Here is a 23,520-nt window from a genome sequence, read left to right as displayed (position 1 = left end):
CCAGGACAATCCGCACCCCGGAAAGAGGGCCCACCTCTCACAAGGTTCCAAATCCACCCACCGGTCAGCGCCCCTCAGGCACGAGGGGAAACACCCGAGTGGGCAAGGGAATGCCAGGACCCCTCAAGGAAGCTAAGACTCGCACGGTAGAGGTTGTCTTGAGTGGCGTGCAGCCAAGTGAGACCCTGGGCCAGCCACCATCGTCCTTGGCTCCCCGGCTCCACAGCTCCTCAGTTCCACGGGCAGGGCAGGCCGGCAGGCAGGTGCCTGGGATAGCAGCCCCGCACCACACAGCTCTGTGTATGGATTCCGGAAGAGATCGCCACGCCCCCTCCACACAACCCACCCGGTGGAAGCAGTCTAAGAGCAAGCAGGCTCCACCAACCCACTCCCGGGGATGCAGTGTACGCCCACCTGCGTGCCTGTGTGCCTGCTTGCCTGTGTTGGAATGTGCAATGTGCGTGCTGTGTGTGATTTAGCCCCCATGTGGGTGCACGTGTCTTCGTGTAGGCCACATTAGGCGCCTTTGTGTGTGTGTGGTGTTGTGTTGGTGTGTGTTGTGTGTGTGTTGTGCGTGCATGCTTGTGCCTATGTGGTCTGGGGTTTTGCCTGCTTTTGTGTCTGTCTGTTGGGGAGTGTGTGTGCATTCTTGCCTGATGTGTGTGTGTGTGCGGCGCTGTGCGGGTGCGTGTGCTGTGTGTGTGTGTGTTCGTTCGCCTTGCTGTGCCGTGCACGCTTGTGCGGATGTGGTGTCCGTCTGCAGTGTCCGATGGCGGGCGTGCGTGCGTGCGTACACGCGTGCTTGAGTGTGTTTCTGCGTGCGTGGTGTGCGGCGTGTGCCTGTGTGCCTGCCCCCGCCCGCACCGTCCACGAGCAGAGAGCGCCAAGACCCAAGTTCCAAGTTCCAAGTTCCAAATTCCAAGTTTCCTGGGCCCCACCGGTCGGTCAGCCCAGGAGCATCTTCCACGCTGGACAGCCTGCCTTTCTCTCTTCTCCCCCCACGGGCACGGAACGGCGTGCCGCCCGCTTCACAGGGGAGGCATCTTCAATGGGGGGACTGGATGGCCCCGCTGGCTGGCGATAGGGGGATAGGGCTGGGACTAGGGGGTGGGGGGTGGGGGGTGTGGGACATGGGGCGGAACTGGAATCTTGGGAGCTGGCATTCCAAGTTCCAAAGAGAGAACCAAGGGTTTCTCCTGAAGGCGAGAAAGCTCACAGGCGCCCAGGCACACAGTCTCTCTAACCCAATCCCAGGCTTTGGGGATTTCTAGATTCTCCAGGAGGAGGGGGATACTCTGGGGAGAGGAGGAAGAGGAGCAGGAGGAGAAGGAGGGGAGGAGGGTAGAGGAGAGGAGGAGGGAGGAGGGAGCAGGAGCAGGAGGAGCAGGAGGAGCAGCAGGAGGAGCAGGAGGAGCAGGAGCAGGAGGAGCAGCAGGAGGAGCAGGAGGAGCAGGAGCAGGAGGATCAGGAGGAGGAGCAGGAGCAGGAGGAGGAGCAGGAGCAGGAGCAGGAGCAGGAGCAGGAGCAGGAGCAGGAGCAGGAGCAGGAGCAGGAGCAGGTTTCCCGTTCCCCAATGATGAGAGACTAGCGCCTAGCCACTACCAGGCCCGTCGAGGCACCACCTTACCTAGTACTAGGGCACCAGCAAGACAGTGTCTACCCCTGTCCTGGAAGGATGATGACCAAGCGATCCGACCGCTACGCCTGAGCCTCTCTGGGCACCTCCCCCGCGAACTCCTCCTGCCACCACCCCATGCCACCCCACCCCAGCCCCACCCCACCCCCAACCCGGGCGCCCATCTCCCCACGCAACCCCCACGCCTCCTCCAGAGCGGGGACACAAGTGGCCTGCGGGACGACACAGGAGGGCTCTCACCTGCCCAAAGGCAAGGAGCTGGCTGGCTACCTGGGCAACAGTTCCAGGTGGAGGGAGAGTCCGGGTCCAAAGCCGACCCCTGCCCCGGAAGGCCCTGAGGCCCTGTCAAAGCCGGCACCCGTGGATTCCCCACCGAGGGAGGCCGAGGGCGGGGCAAGGGAGGAGCCCAGCCAGCTTGCGGGGGCCAGCCAAGCTGCCAGGGGCACGGTTGGGGCGCGTGTGAGGGTGCCCGATGAGGAACGGGAGACAAGGGAGACAAGGGAGACAAGGGAGACAAGGGAGACAAGGGAGACAAGGTCGGTGGGGTAGGGCTGGCGACTGCTCCTGGCCCCGGAAACCCGGCTCCGGGCCGGGGTAGAGGGCTGAGGAAGGAGGGCCTAGCTGGCAGGCTGGCTGGCTGGCTGGTGGGCGGGTTGGAGGGGCTCGTCCGTCTGTCCGTCCGTCCGTCCGTCCGTCCGGATTCGGTCTCGACTCACTCGGGAGGGGCGTGGGGGCGTGGGGACGGGCGGGCTGGCGTGCAGGAGCGCAGGCCAGTGCTGCAGCAGGCTCTTGTGGCGCCACAGCGACAACACGCCTCCGTCTACGGCCATACCACCCTGAACGCGCCCGATCTCGTCTGATCTCGGAAGCTAAGCAGGGTCGGGCCTGGTTAGTACTTGGATGGGAGACCGCCTGGAATACCGGGTGCTGTAGGCTTTTTTTTCTTCTTCCCTTTCTCTTTTCTTCCTCCTCCTCCTCCCTCCTCCTCCTTTTCTCCTCCTCCTCCTCCTCCTTTTCTCCTCCTCCTCCTCCTCCTCCTCCTCCTCCTCCTCCTCCTCCCTCCTCCTCCTCCTCCTCCTCCTCCTCCTCCTTCCTTCTCCTCTTTTGGCCCCTTTGGCCTTCGCCACCGCGGGCCAGCCCGGACCAGGACAACACCAGGACAATCCGCACCCCGGAAAGAGGGCCCACCTCTCACAAGGTTCCAAATCCACCCACCGGTCAGCGCCCTCAGGCACGAGGGGAAACACCCGAGTGGGCAAGGAATGCCAGGACCCCTCAAGGAAGCTAAGACTCGCACGGGTAGAGGTTGTCTTGAGTGGCGTGCAGCCAAGTGAGACCCTGGGCCAGCCACCATCGTCCCTTGGCTCCCCGGCTCCACAGCTCCTCAGTTCCAGCGGGCAGGGCAGGCCGGCAGGCAGGTGCCTGGGATAGCAGCCCCGCACCACACAGCTCTGTGTATGGGATTCCGGAAGAGATCGCCACGCCCCCTCCACACAACCCACCCGGTGGAAGCAGTCTAAGAGCCAAGCAGGCTCCACCAACCCACTCCGGGGATGCAGTGTACGCCCACCTGCCGTGCCTGTGTGCCTGCTTGCCTGTGTGAATGTGCAATGTGCGTGCTTGTGTGAGTAGCCCCATGTGGGTGCACGTGTCTTCGTGTAGGCCACATTAGGCGCCTTTGTGTGTGTGTGTGTGTGTGTGTGTGTGTGTGTGTGTTGTGCGTGCATGCTTGTGCCTATGTGGTCTGGGGTTTTGCCTGCTTTTGTGTCTGTCTGTTGGGGAGTGTGTGCATTCTTGCCTGATGTGTGTGTGTGCGCGCGGTGCGTGCGTGTGCTGTGTGTGTGTGTGTTCGTTCGCTTGCTGTGCGTGCCACGCTTGTGCGGATGTGTGTCCGTCTGCAGTGTCCGATGGCGGGCGTGCGTGCGTGCGTACACGCGTGCTTGAGTGTGTTTCTGCGTGCGTGGGTGTGCTGTGTGCCTGTGTGCCTGCCCCCGCCCGCACCGTCCACGAGCAGAGAGCGCCAAGACCCAAGTTCCAAGTTCCAAGTTCCAAATTCCAAGTTTCCTGGGCCCCACCGGTCGGTCAGCCCAGGAGCATCTTCCACGCTGGACAGCTGCCTTTCTCTCTTCTCCCCCCACGGGCAGAACGGCGTGCCGCCCGCTTCACAGGGAGGCATCTTCAATGGGGGACTGGATGGCCCCGCTGGCTGGCGATAGGGGATAGGGCTGGGGACTGGGGGTGGGGGTGGGGGTGGGGCATGGGGCGGAACTGGAATCTTGGGAGCTGGCATTCCAAGTTCCAAAGAGAGAACCAAGGTTTCTCCTGAAGGCGAGAAAGCTCACAGGCGCCCAGGCACACAGTCTCTCTAACCCAATCCCAGGCTTTGGGATTTCTAGATTCTCCAGGAGGAGGGGGATACTCTGGGGAGAGGAGGAAGAGGAGCAGGAGGAGAAGGAGGGAGGAGGTAGAGGAAGAGGAGGAGGAGGAGGAGCAGGAGCAGGAGGAGCAGGAGGAGCAGCAGGAGGAGCAGGAGGAGCAGGAGCAGGAGCAGGAGGAGCAGGAGCAGGAGCAGGAGCAGGAGCAGGAGCAGGAGCAGGAGCAGGAGCAGGAGCAGGAGCAGGAGCAGGAGCAGGAGCAGGAGCAGGTTTCCCCGTTCCCCCAATGATGAGAGACTAGCGCCTAGCCACTACCAGGCCCGTCGAGGCACCACCTTACCTAGTACTAGGGCACCAGCAAGACAGTGTCTACCCCTGTCTGGAAGGATGATGACCCAAGCGATCCGACCGCTACGCCTGAGCCTCTCTGGGCACCTCCCCCGCGAACTCCTCCTGCCACCACCCCATGCCACCCCACCCCAGCCCCACCCCACCCCCAACCCGGGCGCCCATCTCCCCACGCAAACCCCCACGCCTCCTCCAGAGCGGGGACACAAGTGGCCTGCGGGACGACACAGGAGGGCTCTCACCTGCCCAAAGGCAAGGAGCTGGCTGGCTACCTGGCAACAGTTCCCAGGTGGAGGGAGAGTCCGGGTCCAAAGCCGACCCCTGCCCCGGAAGGCCCTGAGGCCCTGTCAAAGCCGGCACCCGTGGATTCCCCACCGAGGGGAGGCCGAGGGCGGGCAAGGGAGGAGCCAGCCAGCTTGCGGGGCCAGCCAAGCTGCCAGGGGCACGGTTGGGGCGCGGTGAGGGTGCCCGATGAGGAACGGGAGACAAGGGAGACAAGGGAGACAAGGGAGACAAGGGAGACAAGGGAGACAAGGTCGGTGGGTAGGGCTGGCGACTGCTCCTGGCCCCGGAACCCGGCTCCGGGCCGGGGTAGAGGGCTGAGGAAGGAGGGCCTAGCTGGCAGGCTGGCTGGCTGGCTGGTGGGCGGGTTGGAGGGGCTCGTCCGTCTGTCCGTCCGTCCGTCCGTCCGTCCGGATTCGGTCTCGGACTCACTCGGGAGGGCGTGGGGGCGTGGGGACGGGCGGGCTGGCGTGCAGGAGCGCAGGCCAGTGCTGCAGCAGGCTCTTGTGGCGCCACAGCGACAACACGCCTCCGTCTACGGCCCATACCACCCTGAACGCGCCCGATCTCGTCTGATCTCGGAAGCTAAGCAGGGTCGGGCCTGGTTAGTACTTGGATGGGAGACCGCCTGGGAATACCGGGTGCTGTAGGCTTTTTTTTCTTCTTCCCTTTCTCTTTTCTTCCTCCTCCTCCTCCCTCCTCCTCCTTTTCTCCTCCTCCTCCTCCTCCTTTTCTCCTCCTCCTCCTCCTCCTCCTCCCTCCTCCTCCTCCTCCTCCTCCTCCTCCTCCTCCTCCTCCTCCTCCTTCCTTCTCCTCTTTTGGGCCCCTTTGGCCTTCGCCACCGCGGGCCAGCCCGGACCCAGGACAACACCAGGACAATCCGCACCCCGGAAAGAGGGCCCCACCTCTCACAAGGTTCCAAATCCACCCACCGGTCAGCGCCCTCAGGCACGAGGGGAAACACCCGAGTGGGCAAGGAATGCCAGGACCCCTCAAGGAAGCTAAGACTCGCACGGTAGAGGTTGTCTTGAGTGGCGTGCAGCCAAGTGAGACCCTGGGCCAGCCACCATCGTCCCTTGGCTCCCCGGCTCCACAGCTCCTCAGTTCCACGGGCAGGGCAGGCCGGCAGGCAGGTGCCTGGGATAGCAGACCCCGCACACCACACAGCTCTGTGTATGGATTCCGGAAGAGATCGCCACGCCCCCCTCCACACAACCCACCCGGTGGAAGCAGTCTAAGAGCAAAGCAGGCTCCACCAACCCACTCCCGGGGATGCAGTGTACGCCCACCTGCGTGCCTGTGTGCCTGCTTGCCTGTGTGGAATGTGCAATGTGCGTGCTTGTGTGAGTAGCCCCATGTGGGTGCACGTGTCTTCGTGTAGGCCACATTAGGCGCCTTTGTGTGTGTGTGTGTGTGTGTGTGTGTGTGTGTGTGTGTTGTGCGTGCATGCTTGTGCCTATGTGGTCTGGGGTTTTGCCTGCTTTTGTGTCTGTCTGTTGGGGAGTGTGTGCATTCTTGCCTGATGTGTGTGTGTGCGGCGCGTGCGTGCGTGTGCTGTGTGTGTGTGTGTGTTCGTTCGATTGCTGTGCGGTGCACGCTTGTGCGGATTTGTGTGTCCGTCTGCAGTGTCCGATGGCGGGCGTGCGTGCGTGCGTACACGCGTGCTTGAGTGTGTTTCTGCGGTGCGGATGTGGGTGTGCGTGTGCCTGTGTGCCTGCCCCCGCCCGCACCGGTCCACGAGCAGAGAGCGCCAAGACCCAAGTTCCAAGTTCCAAGTTCCAAATTCCAAGTTTCCTGGGCCCCACCGGTCGGTCAGCCCAGGAGCATCTTCCACGCTGGACAGCCTGCCTTTCTCTCTTCTCCCCCACGGGCAGAACGGCGTGCCGCCCGCTTCACAGGGAGGCATCTTCAATGGGGGACTGGATGGCCCCGCTGGCTGGCGATAGGGGATAGGGCTGGGACTGGGGGTGGGGGTGGGGGTGGGCATGGGGCGGAACTGGAATCTTGGGAGCTGGCATTCCAAGTTCCAAAGAGAGAACCAAGGTTTCTCCTGAAGGCGAGAAAGCTCACAGGCGCCCAGGCACACAGTCTCTCTAACCCAATCCCAGGCTTTGGGATTTCTAGATTCTCCAGGAGGAGGGGGATACTCTGGGGAGAGGAGGAAGAGGAGCAGGAGGAGAAGGAGGGAGGAGGTAGAGGAAGAGGAGGAGGAGGAGGAGCAGGAGCAGGAGGAGCAGGAGGAGCAGCAGGAGGAGCAGGAGGAGGAGCAGGAGCAGGAGGAGCAGCAGGAGGAGCAGGAGGAGCAGGAGCAGGAGGATCAGGAGGAGGAGCAGGAGCAGGAGGAGGAGCAGGAGCAGGAGCAGGAGCAGGAGCAGGAGCAGGAGCAGGAGCAGGAGCAGGAGCAGGTTTCCCGTTCCCCAATGATGAGAGACTAGCGCCTAGCCACTACCAGGCCCGTCGAGGCACCACCTTACCTAGTACTAGGGCACCAGCAAGACAGTGTCTACCCCTGTCTGGAAGGATGATGACCCAAGCGATCCGACCGCTACGCCTGAGCCTCTCTGGGCACCTCCCCCGCGAACTCCTCCTGCCACCACCCCATGCCACCCCACCCCAGCCCCACCCCACCCCCAACCCGGGCGCCCATCTCCCCACGCAACCCCCACGCCTCCTCCAGAGCGGGGACACAAGTGGCCTGCGGGACGACACAGGAGGGCTCTCACCTGCCCAAAGGCAAGGAGCTGGCTGGCTACCTGGCAACAGTTCCCAGGTGGAGGGAGAGTCCGGGTCCAAAGCCGACCCCTGCCCCGGAAGGCCCTGAGGCCCTGTCAAAGCCGGCACCCGTGGATTCCCCACCGAGGGAGGCCGAGGGCGGGCAAGGGAGGAGCCAGCCAGCTTGCGGGGCCAGCCAAGCTGCCAGGGGCACGGTTGGGGCGCGGTGAGGGTGCCCGATGAGGAACGGGAGACAAGGGAGACAAGGGAGACAAGGGAGACAAGGGAGACAAGGGAGACAAGGTCGGTGGGTAGGGCTGGCGACTGCTCCTGGCCCCGGAACCCGGCTCCGGGCCGGGGCAGAGGGCTGAGGAAGGAGGGCCTAGCTGGCAGGCTGGCTGGCTGGCTGGTGGGCGGGTTGGAGGGGCTCGTCCGTCTGTCCGTCCGTCCGTCCGTCCGTCCGGATTCGGTCTCGGACTCACTCGGGAGGGCGTGGGGGCGTGGGGACGGGCGGGCTGGCGTGCAGGAGCGCAGGCCAGTGCTGCAGCAGGCTCTTGTGGCGCCACAGCGACAACACGCCTCCGTCTACGGCCATACCACCCTGAACGCGCCCGATCTCGTCTGATCTCGGAAGCTAAGCAGGGTCGGGCCTGGTTAGTACTTGGATGGGAGACCGCCTGGGAATACCGGGTGCTGTAGGCTTTTTTTTCTTCTTCCCTTTCTCTTTTCTTCCTCCTCCTCCTCCTCCTCCTCCTCCTCCTCCTCCTCCTCCTTTTCTCCTCCTCCTCCTCCTCCTTTTCTCCTCCTCCTCCTCCTCCTCCTCCTCCTCCTCCTCCTCCTCCTCCTCCTCCTCCTCCTCCTCCTTCCTTCTCCTCTTTTGGCCCCTTTGGCCTTCGCCACCGCGGGCCAGCCCGGACCAGGACAACACCAGGACAATCCGCACCCCGGAAAGAGGGCCCACCTCTCACAAGGTTCCAAATCCACCCACCGGTCAGCGCCCTCAGGCACGAGGGGAAACACCCGAGTGGGCAAGGAATGCCAGGACCCCTCAAGGAAGCTAAGACTCGCACGGTAGAGGTTGTCTTGAGTGGCGTGCAGCCAAGTGAGACCCTGGGCCAGCCACCATCGTCCTTGGCTCCCCGGCTCCACAGCTCCTCAGTTCCACGGGCAGGGCAGGCCGGCAGGCAGGTGCCTGGGATAGCAGCCCCGCACCACACAGCTCTGTGTATGGATTCCGGAAGAGATCGCCACGCCCCCTCCACACAACCCACCCGGTGGAAGCAGTCTAAGAGCAAGCAGGCTCCACCAACCCACTCCCGGGGATGCAGTGTACGCCCACCTGCGTGCCTGTGTGCCTGCTTGCCTGTGTGGAATGTGCAATGTGCGTGCTTGTGTGAGTAGCCCCATGTGGGTGCACGTGTCTTCGTGTAGGCCACATTAGGCGCCTTTGTGTGTGTGTGTGTGTGTGTGTGTGTGTGTGTGTGTGTGTTGTGCGTGCATGCTTGTGCCTATGTGGTCTGGGGTTTTGCCTGCTTTTGTGTCTGTCTGTTGGGGAGTGTGTGCATTCTTGCCTGATGTGTGTGTGTGCGCGCGTGCGTGCGTGTGCTGTGTGTGTGTGTGTTCGTTCGCTTGCTGTGCGTGCACGCTTGTGCGGATGTGTGTCCGTCTGCAGTGTCCGATGGCGGGCGTGCGTGCGTGCGTACACGCGTGCTTGAGTGTGTTTCTGCGTGCGTGGGTGTGCGTGTGCCTGTGTGCCTGCCCCCGCCCGCACCGTCCACGAGCAGAGAGCGCCAAGACCCAAGTTCCAAGTTCCAAGTTCCAAATTCCAAGTTTCCTGGGCCCCACCGGTCGGTCAGCCCAGGAGCATCTTCCACGCTGGACAGCCTGCCTTTCTCTCTTCTCCCCCACGGGCAGAACGGCGTGCCGCCCGCTTCACAGGGAGGCATCTTCAATGGGGGACTGGATGGCCCCGCTGGCTGGCGATAGGGGATAGGGCTGGGACTGGGGGTGGGGGTGGGGGTGGGCATGGGGCGGAACTGGAATCTTGGGAGCTGGCATTCCAAGTTCCAAAGAGAGAACCAAGGTTTCTCCTGAAGGCGAGAAAGCTCACAGGCGCCCAGGCACACAGTCTCTCTAACCCAATCCCAGGCTTTGGGATTTCTAGATTCTCCAGGAGGAGGGGGATACTCTGGGGAGAGGAGGAAGAGGAGCAGGAGGAGAAGGAGGGAGGAGGTAGAGGAAGAGGAGGAGGAGGAGGAGCAGGAGCAGGAGGAGCAGGAGGAGCAGCAGGAGGAGCAGGAGGAGCAGGAGCAGGAGCAGGAGGAGCAGCAGGAGGAACAGGAGGAGCAGTAGCAGGAGCAGGAGGATCAGGAGCAGGAGCAGGAGGAGAAGCAGGAGCAGGAGCAGGAGCAGGAGCAGGAGCAGGAGCAGGAGCAGGAGCAGGTTTCCCGTTCCCCAATGATGAGAGACTAGCGCCTAGCCACTACCAGGCCCGTCGAGGCACCACCTTACCTAGTACTAGGGCACCAGCAAGACAGTGTCTACCCCTGTCTGGAAGGATGATGACCCAAGCGATCCGACCGCTACGCCTGAGCCTCTCTGGGCACCTCCCCCGCGAACTCCTCCTGCCACCACCCCATGCCACCCCACCCCAGCCCCACCCCACCCCCAACCCGGGCGCCCATCTCCCCACGCAACCCCCACGCCTCCTCCAGAGCGGGGACACAAGTGGCCTGCGGGACGACACAGGAGGGCTCTCACCTGCCCAAAGGCAAGGAGCTGGCTGGCTACCTGGCAACAGTTCCCAGGTGGAGGGAGAGTCCGGGTCCAAAGCCGACCCCTGCCCCGGAAGGCCCTGAGGCCCTGTCAAAGCCGGCACCCGTGGATTCCCCACCGAGGGAGGCCGAGGGCGGGCAAGGGAGGAGCCAGCCAGCTTGCGGGGCCAGCCAAGCTGCCAGGGGCACGGTTGGGGCGCGGTGAGGGTGCCCGATGAGGAACGGGAGACAAGGGAGACAAGGGAGACAAGGGAGACAAGGGAGACAAGGGAGACAAGGTCGGTGGGTAGGGCTGGCGACTGCTCCTGGCCCCGGAACCCGGCTCCGGGCCGGGGCAGAGGGCTGAGGAAGGAGGGCCTAGCTGGCAGGCTGGCTGGCTGGCTGGTGGGCGGGTTGGAGGGGCTCGTCCGTCTGTCCGTCCGTCCGTCCGTCCGTCCGGATTCGGTCTCGGACTCACTCGGGAGGGCGTGGGGGCGTGGGGACGGGCGGGCTGGCGTGCAGGAGCGCAGGCCAGTGCTGCAGCAGGCTCTTGTGGCGCCACAGCGACAACACGCCTCCGTCTACGGCCATACCACCCTGAACGCGCCCGATCTCGTCTGATCTCGGAAGCTAAGCAGGGTCGGGCCTGGTTAGTACTTGGATGGGAGACCGCCTGGGAATACCGGGTGCTGTAGGCTTTTTTTTCTTCTTCCCTTTCTCTTTTCTTCCTCCTCCTCCTCCTCCTCCTCCTCCTCCTCCTCCTCCTCCTCCTTTTCTCCTCCTCCTCCTCCTCCTTTTCTCCTCCTCCTCCTCCTCCTCCTCCTCCTCCTCCTCCTCCTCCTCCTTCCTTCTCCTCTTTTGGCCCCTTTGGCCTTCGCCACCGCGGGCCAGCCCGGACCAGGACAACACCAGGACAATCCGCACCCCGGAAAGAGGGCCCACCTCTCACAAGGTTCCAAATCCACCCACCGGTCAGCGCCCTCAGGCACGAGGGGAAACACCCGAGTGGGCAAGGAATGCCAGGACCCCTCAAGGAAGCTAAGACTCGCACGGTAGAGGTTGTCTTGAGTGGCGTGCAGCCAAGTGAGACCCTGGGCCAGCCACCATCGTCCTTGGCTCCCCGGCTCCACAGCTCCTCAGTTCCACGGGCAGGGCAGGCCGGCAGGCAGGTGCCTGGGATAGCAGCCCCGCACCACACAGCTCTGTGTATGGATTCCGGAAGAGATCGCCACGCCCCCTCCACACAACCCACCCGGTGGAAGCAGTCTAAGAGCAAGCAGGCTCCACCAACCCACTCCCGGGGATGCAGTGTACGCCCACCTGCGTGCCTGTGTGCCTGCTTGCCTGTGTGGAATGTGCAATGTGCGTGCTTGTGTGAGTAGCCCCATGTGGGTGCACGTGTCTTCGTGTAGGCCACATTAGGCGCCTTTGTGTGTGTGTGTGTGTGTGTGTGTGTGTGTGTGTGTGTGTGTGTGTTGTGCGTGCATGCTTGTGCCTATGTGGTCTGGGGTTTTGCCTGCTTTTGTGTCTGTCTGTTGGGGAGTGTGTGCATTCTTGCCTGATGTGTGTGTGTGCGCGCGTGCGTGCGTGTGCTGTGTGTGTGTGTGTTCGTTCGCTTGCTGTGCGTGCACGCTTGTGCGGATGTGTGTCCGTCTGCAGTGTCCGATGGCGGGCGTGCGTGCGTGCGTACACGCGTGCTTGAGTGTGTTTCTGCGTGCGTGGGTGTGCGTGTGCCTGTGTGCCTGCCCCCGCCCGCACCGTCCACGAGCAGAGAGCGCCAAGACCCAAGTTCCAAGTTCCAAGTTCCAAATTCCAAGTTTCCTGGGCCCCACCGGTCGGTCAGCCCAGGAGCATCTTCCACGCTGGACAGCCTGCCTTTCTCTCTTCTCCCCCACGGGCAGAACGGCGTGCCGCCCGCTTCACAGGGAGGCATCTTCAATGGGGGACTGGATGGCCCCGCTGGCTGGCGATAGGGGATAGGGCTGGGACTGGGGGTGGGGGTGGGGGTGGGCATGGGGCGGAACTGGAATCTTGGGAGCTGGCATTCCAAGTTCCAAAGAGAGAACCAAGGTTTCTCCTGAAGGCGAGAAAGCTCACAGGCGCCCAGGCACACAGTCTCTCTAACCCAATCCCAGGCTTTGGGATTTCTAGATTCTCCAGGAGGAGGGGGATACTCTGGGGAGAGGAGGAAGAGGAGCAGGAGGAGAAGGAGGGAGGAGGTAGAGGAAGAGGAGGAGGAGGAGGAGCAGGAGCAGGAGGAGCAGGAGGAGCAGCAGGAGGAGCAGGAGGAGCAGGAGCAGGAGGAGCAGCAGGAGGAGCAGGAGGAGCAGGAGCAGGAGGATCAGGAGGAGGAGCAGGAGCAGGAGGAGGAGCAGGAGCAGGAGCAGGAGCAGGAGCAGGAGCAGGAGCAGGAGCAGGAGCAGGAGCAGGAGCAGGAGCAGGAGCAGGAGCAGGTTTCCCGTTCCCCAATGATGAGAGACTAGCGCCTAGCCACTACCAGGCCCGTCGAGGCACCACCTTACCTAGTACTAGGGCACCAGCAAGACAGTGTCTACCCCTGTCTGGAAGGATGATGACCCAAGCGATCCGACCGCTACGCCTGAGCCTCTCTGGGCACCTCCCCCGCGAACTCCTCCTGCCACCACCCCATGCCACCCCACCCCAGCCCCACCCCACCCCCAACCCGGGCGCCCATCTCCCCACGCAACCCCCACGCCTCCTCCAGAGCGGGGACACAAGTGGCCTGCGGGACGACACAGGAGGGCTCTCACCTGCCCAAAGGCAAGGAGCTGGCTGGCTACCTGGCAACAGTTCCCAGGTGGAGGGAGAGTCCGGGTCCAAAGCCGACCCCTGCCCCGGAAGGCCCTGAGGCCCTGTCAAAGCCGGCACCCGTGGATTCCCCACCGAGGGAGGCCGAGGGCGGGCAAGGGAGGAGCCAGCCAGCTTGCGGGGCCAGCCAAGCTGCCAGGGGCACGGTTGGGGCGCGGTGAGGGTGCCCGATGAGGAACGGGAGACAAGGGAGACAAGGGAGACAAGGGAGACAAGGGAGACAAGGGAGACAAGGTCGGTGGGTAGGGCTGGCGACTGCTCCTGGCCCCGGAACCCGGCTCCGGGCCGGGGCAGAGGGCTGAGGAAGGAGGGCCTAGCTGGCAGGCTGGCTGGCTGGCTGGTGGGCGGGTTGGAGGGGCTCGTCCGTCTGTCCGTCCGTCCGTCCGTCCGTCCGGATTCGGTCTCGGACTCACTCGGGAGGGCGTGGGGGCGTGGGGACGGGCGGGCTGGCGTGCAGGAGCGCAGGCCAGTGCTGCAGCAGGCTCTTGTGGCGCCACAGCGACAACACGCCTCCGTCTACGGCCATACCACCCTGAACGCGCCCGATCTCGTCTGATCTCGGAAGCTAAGCAGGGTCGGGCCTGGTTAGTACTTGGATGGGAGACCGCCTGGGAATACCGGGTGCTGTAGGCTTTTTTTTCTTCTTCCCTTTCTCTTTTCTTCCTCCTCCTCCTCCTCCTCCTCCTCCTCCTCCTCCTCCTCCTCCTCCTTTTCTCCTCCTCCTCCTCCTCCTTTTCTCCTCCTCCTCCTCCTCCTCCTCCTCCTCCTCCTCCTCCTCCTCCTCCTCCTCCTCCTCCTCCTTCCTTCTCCTCTTTTGGCCCCTTTGGCCTTCGCCACCGCGGGCCAGCCCGGACCAGGACAACACCAGGACAATCCGCACCCCGGAAAGAGGGCCCACCTCTCACAAGGTTCCAAATCCACCCACCGGTCAGCGCCCTCAGGCACGAGGGGAAACACCCGAGTGGGCAAGGAATGCCAGGACCCCTCAAGGAAGCTAAGACTCGCACGGTAGAGGTTGTCTTGAGTGGCGTGCAGCCAAGTGAGACCCTGGGCCAGCCACCATCGTCCTTGGCTCCCCGGCTCCACAGCTCCTCAGTTCCACGGGCAGGGCAGGCCGGCAGGCAGGTGCCTGGGATAGCAGCCCCGCACCACACAGCTCTGTGTATGGATTCCGGAAGAGATCGCCACGCCCCCTCCACACAACCCACCCGGTGGAAGCAGTCTAAGAGCAAGCAGGCTCCACCAACCCACTCCCGGGGATGCAGTGTACGCCCACCTGCGTGCCTGTGTGCCTGCTTGCCTGTGTGGAATGTGCAATGTGCGTGCTTGTGTGAGTAGCCCCATGTGGGTGCACGTGTCTTCGTGTAGGCCACATTAGGCGCCTTTGTGTGTGTGTGTGTGTGTGTGTGTGTGTGTGTGTGTGTTGTGCGTGCATGCTTGTGCCTATGTGGTCTGGGGTTTTGCCTGCTTTTGTGTCTGTCTGTTGGGGAGTGTGTGCATTCTTGCCTGATGTGTGTGTGTGCGCGCGTGCGTGCGTGTGCTGTGTGTGTGTGTGTTCGTTCGCTTGCTGTGCGTGCACGCTTGTGCGGATGTGTGTCCGTCTGCAGTGTCCGATGGCGGGCGTGCGTGCGTGCGTACACGCGTGCTTGAGTGTGTTTCTGCGTGCGTGGGTGTGCGTGTGCCTGTGTGCCTGCCCCCGCCCGCACCGTCCACGAGCAGAGAGCGCCAAGACCCAAGTTCCAAGTTCCAAGTTCCAAATTCCAAGTTTCCTGGGCCCCACCGGTCGGTCAGCCCAGGAGCATCTTCCACGCTGGACAGCCTGCCTTTCTCTCTTCTCCCCCACGGGCAGAACGGCGTGCCGCCCGCTTCACAGGGAGGCATCTTCAATGGGGGACTGGATGGCCCCGCTGGCTGGCGATAGGGGATAGGGCTGGGACTGGGGGTGGGGGTGGGGGTGGGCATGGGGCGGAACTGGAATCTTGGGAGCTGGCATTCCAAGTTCCAAAGAGAGAACCAAGGTTTCTCCTGAAGGCGAGAAAGCTCACAGGCGCCCAGGCACACAGTCTCTCTAACCCAATCCCAGGCTTTGGGATTTCTAGATTCTCCAGGAGGAGGGGGATACTCTGGGGAGAGGAGGAAGAGGAGCAGGAGGAGAAGGAGGGAGGAGGTAGAGGAAGAGGAGGAGGAGGAGGAGCAGGAGCAGGAGGAGCAGGAGGAGCAGCAGGAGGAGCAGGAGGAGCAGGAGCAGGAGCAGGAGGATCAGGAGCAGGAGCAGGAGGAGAAGCAGGAGCAGGAGCAGGAGCAGGAGCAGGAGCAGGAGCAGGAGCAGGAGCAGGAGCAGGTTTCCCGTTCCCCAATGATGAGAGACTAGCGCCTAGCCACTACCAGGCCCGTCGAGGCACCACCTTACCTAGTACTAGGGCACCAGCAAGACAGTGTCTACCCCTGTCTGGAAGGATGATGACCCAAGCGATCCGACCGCTACGCCTGAGCCTCTCTGGGCACCTCCCCCGCGAACTCCTCCTGCCACCACCCCATGCCACCCCACCCCAGCCCCACCCCACCCCCAACCCGGGCGCCCATCTCCCCACGCAACCCCCACGCCTCCTCCAGAGCGGGGACACAAGTGGCCTGCGGGACGACACAGGAGGGCTCTCACCTGCCCAAAGGCAAGGAGCTGGCTGGCTACCTGGCAACAGTTCCCAGGTGGAGGGAGAGTCCGGGTCCAAAGCCGACCCCTGCCCCGGAAGGCCCTGAGGCCCTGTCAAAGCCGGCACCCGTGGATTCCCCACCGAGGGAGGCCGAGGGCGGGCAAGGGAGGAGCCAGCCAGCTTGCGGGGCCAGCCAAGCTGCCAGGGGCACGGTTGGGGCGCGGTGAGGGTGCCCGATGAGGAACGGGAGACAAGGGAGACAAGGGAGACAAGGGAGACAAGGGAGACAAGGTCGGTGGGTAGGGCTGGCGACTGCTCCTGGCCCCGGAACCCGGCTCCGGGCCGGGGTAGAGGGCTGAGGAAGGAGGGCCTAGCTGGCAGGCTGGCTGGCTGGCTGGTGGGCGGGTTGGAGGGGCTCGTCCGTCTGTCCGTCCGTCCGTCCGTCCGTCCGGATTCGGTCTCGGACTCACTCGGGAGGGCGTGGGGGCGTGGGGACGGGCGGGCTGGCGTGCAGGAGCGCAGGCCAGTGCTGCAGCAGGCTCTTGTGGCGCCACAGCGACAACACGCCTCTGTCTACGGCCATACCACCCTGAACGCGCCCGATCTCGTCTGATCTCGGAAGCTAAGCAGGGTCGGGCCTGGTTAGTACTTGGATGGGAGACCGCCTGGGAATACCGGGTGCTGTAGGCTTTTTTTTCTTCTTCCCTTTCTCTTTTCTTCCTCCTCCTCCTCCTCCTCCTCCTCCTTTTCTCCTCCTCCTCCTCCTCCTTTTCTCCTCCTCCTCCTCCTCCTCCTCCTCCTCCTCCTCCTCCTCCTCCTCCTCCTTCCTTCTCCTCTTTTGGCCCCTTTGGCCTTCGCCACCGCGGGCCAGCCCGGACCAGGACAACACCAGGACAATCCGCACCCCGGAAAGAGGGCCCACCTCTCACAAGGTTCCAAATCCACCCACCGGTCAGCGCCCTCAGGCACGAGGGGAAACACCCGAGTGGGCAAGGAATGCCAGGACCCCTCAAGGAAGCTAAGACTCGCACGGTAGAGGTTGTCTTGAGTGGCGTGCAGCCAAGTGAGACCCTGGGCCAGCCACCATCGTCCTTGGCTCCCCGGCTCCACAGCTCCTCAGTTCCACGGGCAGGGCAGGCCGGCAGGCAGGTGCCTGGGATAGCAGCCCCGCACCACACAGCTCTGTGTATGGATTCCGGAAGAGATCGCCACGCCCCCTCCACACAACCCACCCGGTGGAAGCAGTCTAAGAGCAAGCAGGCTCCACCAACCCACTCCCGGGGATGCAGTGTACGCCCACCTGCGTGCCTGTGTGCCTGCTTGCCTGTGTGGAATGTGCAATGTGCGTGCTTGTGTGAGTAGCCCCATGTGGGTGCACGTGTCTTCGTGTAGGCCACATTAGGCGCCTTTGTGTGTGTGTGTGTGTGTGTGTGTGTGTGTGTGTGTGTGTTGTGCGTGCATGCTTGTGCCTATGTGGTCTGGGGTTTTGCCTGCTTTTGTGTCTGTCTGTTGGGGAGTGTGTGCATTCTTGCCTGATGTGTGTGTGTGCGCGCGTGCGTGCGTGTGCTGTGTGTGTGTGTGTTCGTTCGCTTGCTGTGCGTGCACGCTTGTGCGGATGTGTGTCCGTCTGCAGTGTCCGATGGCGTGCGTGCGTGCGTACACGCGTGCTTGAGTGTGTTTCTGCGTGCGTGGGTGTGCGTGTGCCTGTGTGCCTGCCCCCGCCCGCACCGTCCACGAGCAGAGAGCGCCAAGACCCAAGTTCCAAGTTCCAAGTTCCAAATTCCAAGTTTCCTGGGCCCCACCGGTCGGTCAGCCCAGGAGCATCTTCCACGCTGGACAGCCTGCCTTTCTCTCTTCTCCCCCACGGGCAGAACGGCGTGCCGCCCGCTTCACAGGGAGGCATCTTCAATGGGGGACTGGATGGCCCCGCTGGCTGGCGATAGGGGATAGGGCTGGGACTGGGGGTGGGGGTGGGGGTGGGCATGGGGCGGAACTGGAATCTTGGGAGCTGGCATTCCAAGTTCCAAAGAGAGAACCAAGGTTTCTCCTGAAGGCGAGAAAGCTCACAGGCGCCCAGGCACACAGTCTCTCTAACCCAATCCCAGGCTTTGGGATTTCTAGATTCTCCAGGAGGAGGGGGATACTCTGGGGAGAGGAGGAAGAGGAGCAGGAGGAGAAGGAGGGAGGAGGTAGAGGAAGAGGAGGAGGAGGAGGAGCAGGAGCAGGAGGAGCAGGAGGAGCAGCAGGAGGAGCAGGAGGAGCAGGAGCAGGAGCAGGAGGAGCAGCAGGAGGAACAGGAGGAGCAGTAGCAGGAGCAGGAGGAGCAGGAGCAGGAGCAGGAGCAGGAGCAGGAGCAGGAGCAGGAGCAGGAGCAGGAGCAGGAGCAGGAGCAGGAGCAGGAGCAGGAGCAGGAGCAGGAGCAGGAGCAGGAGCAGGAGCAGGAGCAGGTTTCCCGTTCCCCAATGATGAGAGACTAGCGCCTAGCCACTACCAGGCCCGTCGAGGCACCACCTTACCTAGTACTAGGGCACCAGCAAGACAGTGTCTACCCCTGTCTGGAAGGATGATGACCCAAGCGATCCGACCGCTACGCCTGAGCCTCTCTGGGCACCTCCCCCGCGAACTCCTCCTGCCACCACCCCATGCCACCCCACCCCAGCCCCACCCCACCCCCAACCCGGGCGCCCATCTCCCCACGCAACCCCCACGCCTCCTCCAGAGCGGGGACACAAGTGGCCTGCGGGACGACACAGGAGGGCTCTCACCTGCCCAAAGGCAAGGAGCTGGCTGGCTACCTGGCAACAGTTCCCAGGTGGAGGGAGAGTCCGGGTCCAAAGCCGACCCCTGCCCCGGAAGGCCCTGAGGCCCTGTCAAAGCCGGCACCCGTGGATTCCCCACCGAGGGAGGCCGAGGGCGGGCAAGGGAGGAGCCAGCCAGCTTGCGGGGCCAGCCAAGCTGCCAGGGGCACGGTTGGGGCGCGGTGAGGGTGCCCGATGAGGAACGGGAGACAAGGGAGACAAGGGAGACAAGGGAGACAAGGGAGACAAGGTCGGTGGGTAGGGCTGGCGACTGCTCCTGGCCCCGGAACCCGGCTCCGGGCCGGGGTAGAGGGCTGAGGAAGGAGGGCCTAGCTGGCAGGCTGGCTGGCTGGCTGGTGGGCGGGTTGGAGGGGCTCGTCCGTCTGTCCGTCCGTCCGTCCGTCCGTCCGGATTCGGTCTCGGACTCACTCGGGAGGGCGTGGGGGCGTGGGGACGGGCGGGCTGGCGTGCAGGAGCGCAGGCCAGTGCTGCAGCAGGCTCTTGTGGCGCCACAGCGACAACACGCCTCCGTCTACGGCCATACCACCCTGAACGCGCCCGATCTCGTCTGATCTCGGAAGCTAAGCAGGGTCGGGCCTGGTTAGTACTTGGATGGGAGACCGCCTGGGAATACCGGGTGCTGTAGGCTTTTTTTTCTTCTTCCCTTTCTCTTTTCTTCCTCCTCCTCCTCCTCCTCCTCCTCCTCCTCCTCCTCCTCCTCCTCCTCCTCCTTTTCTCCTCCTCCTCCTCCTCCTTTTCTCCTCCTCCTCCTCCTCCTCCTCCTCCTCCTCCTCCTCCTCCTCCTCCTCCTCCTTCCTTCTCCTCTTTTGGCCCCTTTGGCCTTCGCCACCGCGGGCCAGCCCGGACCAGGACAACACCAGGACAATCCGCACCCCGGAAAGAGGGCCCACCTCTCACAAGGTTCCAAATCCACCCACCGGTCAGCGCCCTCAGGCACGAGGGGAAACACCCGAGTGGGCAAGGAATGCCAGGACCCCTCAAGGAAGCTAAGACTCGCACGGTAGAGGTTGTCTTGAGTGGCGTGCAGCCAAGTGAGACCCTGGGCCAGCCACCATCGTCCTTGGCTCCCCGGCTCCACAGCTCCTCAGTTCCACGGGCAGGGCAGGCCGGCAGGCAGGTGCCTGGGATAGCAGCCCCGCACCACACAGCTCTGTGTATGGATTCCGGAAGAGATCGCCACGCCCCCTCCACACAACCCACCCGGTGGAAGCAGTCTAAGAGCAAGCAGGCTCCACCAACCCACTCCCGGGGATGCAGTGTACGCCCACCTGCGTGCCTGTGTGCCTGCTTGCCTGTGTGGAATGTGCAATGTGCGTGCTTGTGTGAGTAGCCCCATGTGGGTGCACGTGTCTTCGTGTAGGCCACATTAGGCGCCTTTGTGTGTGTGTGTGTGTGTGTGTGTGTGTGTGTGTGTTGTGCGTGCATGCTTGTGCCTATGTGGTCTGGGGTTTTGCCTGCTTTTGTGTCTGTCTGTTGGGGAGTGTGTGCATTCTTGCCTGATGTGTGTGTGTGCGCGCGTGCGTGCGTGTGCTGTGTGTGTGTGTGTTCGTTCGCTTGCTGTGCGTGCACGCTTGTGCGGATGTGTGTCCGTCTGCAGTGTCCGATGGCGGGCGTGCGTGCGTGCGTACACGCGTGCTTGAGTGTGTTTCTGCGTGCGTGGGTGTGCGTGTGCCTGTGTGCCTGCCCCCGCCCGCACCGTCCACGAGCAGAGAGCGCCAAGACCCAAGTTCCAAGTTCCAAGTTCCAAATTCCAAGTTTCCTGGGCCCCACCGGTCGGTCAGCCCAGGAGCATCTTCCACGCTGGACAGCCTGCCTTTCTCTCTTCTCCCCGACGGGCAGAACGGCGTGCCGCCCGCTTCACAGGGAGGCATCTTCAATGGGGGACTGGATGGCCCCGCTGGCTGGCGATAGGGGATAGGGCTGGGACTGGGGGTGGGGGTGGGGGTGGGCATGGGGCGGAACTGGAATCTTGGGAGCTGGCATTCCAAGTTCCAAAGAGAGAACCAAGGTTTCTCCTGAAGGCGAGAAAGCTCACAGGCGCCCAGGCACACAGTCTCTCTAACCCAATCCCAGGCTTTGGGATTTCTAGATTCTCCAGGAGGAGGGGGATACTCTGGGGAGAGGAGGAAGAGGAGCAGGAGGAGAAGGAGGGAGGAGGTAGAGGAAGAGGAGGAGGAGGAGGAGCAGGAGCAGGAGGAGCAGGAGGAGCAGCAGGAGGAGCAGGAGGAGCAGGAGCAGGAGCAGGAGGAGCAGGAGCAGGAGCAGGAGCAGGAGCAGGAGCAGGAGCAGGAGCAGGAGCAGGAGCAGGAGCAGGAGCAGGAGCAGGAGCAGGAGCAGGTTTCCCGTTCCCCAATGATGAGAGACTAGCGCCTAGCCACTACCAGGCCCGTCGAGGCACCACCTTACCTAGTACTAGGGCACCAGCAAGACAGTGTCTACCCCTGTCTGGAAGGATGATGACCCAAGCGATCCGACCGCTACGCCTGAGCCTCTCTGGGCACCTCCCCCGCGAACTCCTCCTGCCACCACCCCATGCCACCCCACCCCAGCCCCACCCCACCCCCAACCCGGGCGCCCATCTCCCCACGCAACCCCCACGCCTCCTCCAGAGCGGGGACACAAGTGGCCTGCGGGACGACACAGGAGGGCTCTCACCTGCCCAAAGGCAAGGAGCTGGCTGGCTACCTGGCAACAGTTCCCAGGTGGAGGGAGAGTCCGGGTCCAAAGCCGACCCCTGCCCCGGAAGGCCCTGAGGCCCTGTCAAAGCCGGCACCCGTGGATTCCCCACCGAGGGAGGCCGAGGGCGGGCAAGGGAGGAGCCAGCCAGCTTGCGGGGCCAGCCAAGCTGCCAGGGGCACGGTTGGGGCGCGGTGAGGGTGCCCGATGAGGAACGGGAGACAAGGGAGACAAGGGAGACAAGGGAGACAAGGGAGACAAGGGAGACAAGGTCGGTGGGTAGGGCTGGCGACTGCTCCTGGCCCCGGAACCCGGCTCCGGGCCGGGGTAGAGGGCTGAGGAAGGAGGGCCTAGCTGGCAGGCTGGCTGGCTGGCTGGTGGGCGGGTTGGAGGGGCTCGTCCGTCTGTCCGTCCGTCCGTCCGTCCGTCCGGATTCGGTCTCGGACTCACTCGGGAGGGCGTGGGGGCGTGGGGACGGGCGGGCTGGCGTGCAGGAGCGCAGGCCAGTGCTGCAGCAGGCTCTTGTGGCGCCACAGCGACAACACGCCTCCGTCTACGGCCATACCACCCTGAACGCGCCCGATCTCGTCTGATCTCGGAAGCTAAGCAGGGTCGGGCCTGGTTAGTACTTGGATGGGAGACCGCCTGGGAATACCGGGTGCTGTAGGCTTTTTTTTCTTCTTCCCTTTCTCTTTTCCTCCTCCTCCTCCTCCTCCTCCTCCTCCTCCTCCTCCTCCTCCTTTTCCTCCTCCTCCTCCTCCTCCTTCTCTCCTCCTCCTCCTCCTCCTCCTCCTCCTCCTCCTCCTCCTCCTCCTCCTCCTTCCTTCTCCTCTTTTGGCCCCTTTGGCCTTCGCCACCGCGGGCCAGCCCGGACCAGGACAACACCAGGACAATCCGCACCCCGGAAAGAGGGCCCACCTCTCACAAGGTTCCAAATCCACCCACCGGTCAGCGCCCTCAGGCACGAGGGGAAACACCCGAGTGGGCAAGGAATGCCAGGACCCCTCAAGGAAGCTAAGACTCGCACGGTAGAGGTTGTCTTGAGTGGCGTGCAGCCAAGTGAGACCCTGGGCCAGCCACCATCGTCCTTGGCTCCCCGGCTCCACAGCTCCTCAGTTCCACGGGCAGGGCAGGCCGGCAGGCAGGTGCCTGGGATAGCAGCCCCGCACCACACAGCTCTGTGTATGGATTCCGGAAGAGATCGCCACGCCCCCTCCACACAACCCACCCGGTGGAAGCAGTCTAAGAGCAAGCAGGCTCCACCAACCCACTCCCGGGGATGCAGTGTACGCCCACCTGCGTGCCTGTGTGCCTGCTTGCCTGTGTGGAATGTGCAATGTGCGTGCTTGTGTGAGTAGCCCCATGTGGGTGCACGTGTCTTCGTGTAGGCCACATTAGGCGCCTTTGTGTGTGTGTGTGTGTGTGTGTGTGTGTGTGTGTGTGTGTGTTGTGCGTGCATGCTTGTGCCTATGTGGTCTGGGGTTTTGCCTGCTTTTGTGTCTGTCTGTTGGGGAGTGTGTGCATTCTTGCCTGATGTGTGTGTGTGCGCGCGTGCGTGCGTGTGCTGTGTGTGTGTGTGTTCGTTCGCTTGCTGTGCGTGCACGCTTGTGCGGATGTGTGTCCGTCTGCAGTGTCCGATGGCGGGCGTGCGTGCGTGCGTACACGCGTGCTTGAGTGTGTTTCTGCGTGCGTGGGTGTGCGTGTGCCTGTGTGCCTGCCCCCGCCCGCACCGTCCACGAGCAGAGAGCGCCAAGACCCAAGTTCCAAGTTCCAAGTTCCAAATTCCAAGTTTCCTGGGCCCCACCGGTCGGTCAGCCCAGGAGCATCTTCCACGCTGGACAGCCTGCCTTTCTCTCTTCTCCCCCACGGGCAGAACGGCGTGCCGCCCGCTTCACAGGGAGGCATCTTCAATGGGGGACTGGATGGCCCCGCTGGCTGGCGATAGGGGATAGGGCTGGGACTGGGGGTGGGGGTGGGGGTGGGCATGGGGCGGAACTGGAATCTTGGGAGCTGGCATTCCAAGTTCCAAAGAGAGAACCAAGGTTTCTCCTGAAGGCGAGAAAGCTCACAGGCGCCCAGGCACACAGTCTCTCTAACCCAATCCCAGGCTTTGGGATTTCTAGATTCTCCAGGAGGAGGGGGATACTCTGGGGAGAGGAGGAAGAGGAGCAGGAGGAGAAGGAGGGAGGAGGTAGAGGAAGAGGAGGAGGAGGAGGAGCAGGAGCAGGAGGAGCAGGAGGAGCAGCAGGAGGAGCAGGAGGAGCAGGAGCAGGAGCAGGAGGAGCAGCAGGAGGAACAGGAGGAGCAGTAGCAGGAGCAGGAGGAGCAGGAGCAGGAGCAGGAGCAGGAGCAGGAGCAGGAGCAGGAGCAGGAGCAGGAGCAGGAGCAGGAGCAGGAGCAGGAGCAGGTTTCCCGTTCCCCAATGATGAGAGACTAGCG

General features: G+C 63.5%; 8 non-coding genes across 8 annotated transcripts; all 8 read left to right on the top strand.

Moving 5' to 3' along the window:
• The first annotated feature begins 2,454 nt into the window (after positions 1-2,454).
• LOC148118583 (5S ribosomal RNA) lies at positions 2,455-2,572 on the top strand. Its single transcript, XR_015736070.1, has one exon. It is a non-coding gene; the product is annotated as a 5S ribosomal RNA (ribosomal RNA).
• Positions 2,573-5,174: 2,602 nt separating this feature from the next.
• Positions 5,175-5,294, top strand: LOC148118582 (5S ribosomal RNA). The gene has a single exon (XR_015736069.1). It is a non-coding gene; the product is annotated as a 5S ribosomal RNA (ribosomal RNA).
• Positions 5,295-7,936: 2,642 nt separating this feature from the next.
• Positions 7,937-8,055, top strand: LOC148118581 (5S ribosomal RNA). Its single transcript, XR_015736107.1, has one exon. It is a non-coding gene; the product is annotated as a 5S ribosomal RNA (ribosomal RNA).
• A 2,630-nt stretch (positions 8,056-10,685) lies between these two features.
• Positions 10,686-10,804, top strand: LOC148118580 (5S ribosomal RNA). The gene has a single exon (XR_015736106.1). It is a non-coding gene; the product is annotated as a 5S ribosomal RNA (ribosomal RNA).
• A 2,645-nt stretch (positions 10,805-13,449) lies between these two features.
• Positions 13,450-13,568, top strand: LOC148118579 (5S ribosomal RNA). The gene has a single exon (XR_015736104.1). It is a non-coding gene; the product is annotated as a 5S ribosomal RNA (ribosomal RNA).
• Positions 13,569-16,157: 2,589 nt separating this feature from the next.
• On the top strand, positions 16,158-16,276 carry LOC148118578 (5S ribosomal RNA). The gene has a single exon (XR_015736103.1). It is a non-coding gene; the product is annotated as a 5S ribosomal RNA (ribosomal RNA).
• A 2,638-nt stretch (positions 16,277-18,914) lies between these two features.
• On the top strand, positions 18,915-19,033 carry LOC148118577 (5S ribosomal RNA). Its single transcript, XR_015736102.1, has one exon. It is a non-coding gene; the product is annotated as a 5S ribosomal RNA (ribosomal RNA).
• Positions 19,034-21,632: 2,599 nt separating this feature from the next.
• Positions 21,633-21,751, top strand: LOC148118576 (5S ribosomal RNA). Its single transcript, XR_015736101.1, has one exon. It is a non-coding gene; the product is annotated as a 5S ribosomal RNA (ribosomal RNA).
• The last annotated feature ends 1,769 nt before the right edge of the window (positions 21,752-23,520 follow it).

This window comes from Myodes glareolus, chromosome 22 (assembly GCF_982192425.1).
Source record: "Myodes glareolus chromosome 22, mMyoGla1.1, whole genome shotgun sequence".
Classification (NCBI taxonomy): domain Eukaryota; kingdom Metazoa; phylum Chordata; class Mammalia; order Rodentia; family Cricetidae; genus Myodes; species Myodes glareolus.
Note: the sequence above shows the minus strand (reverse complement) of the source record. Positions and strands in the feature narration are given on the sequence as shown.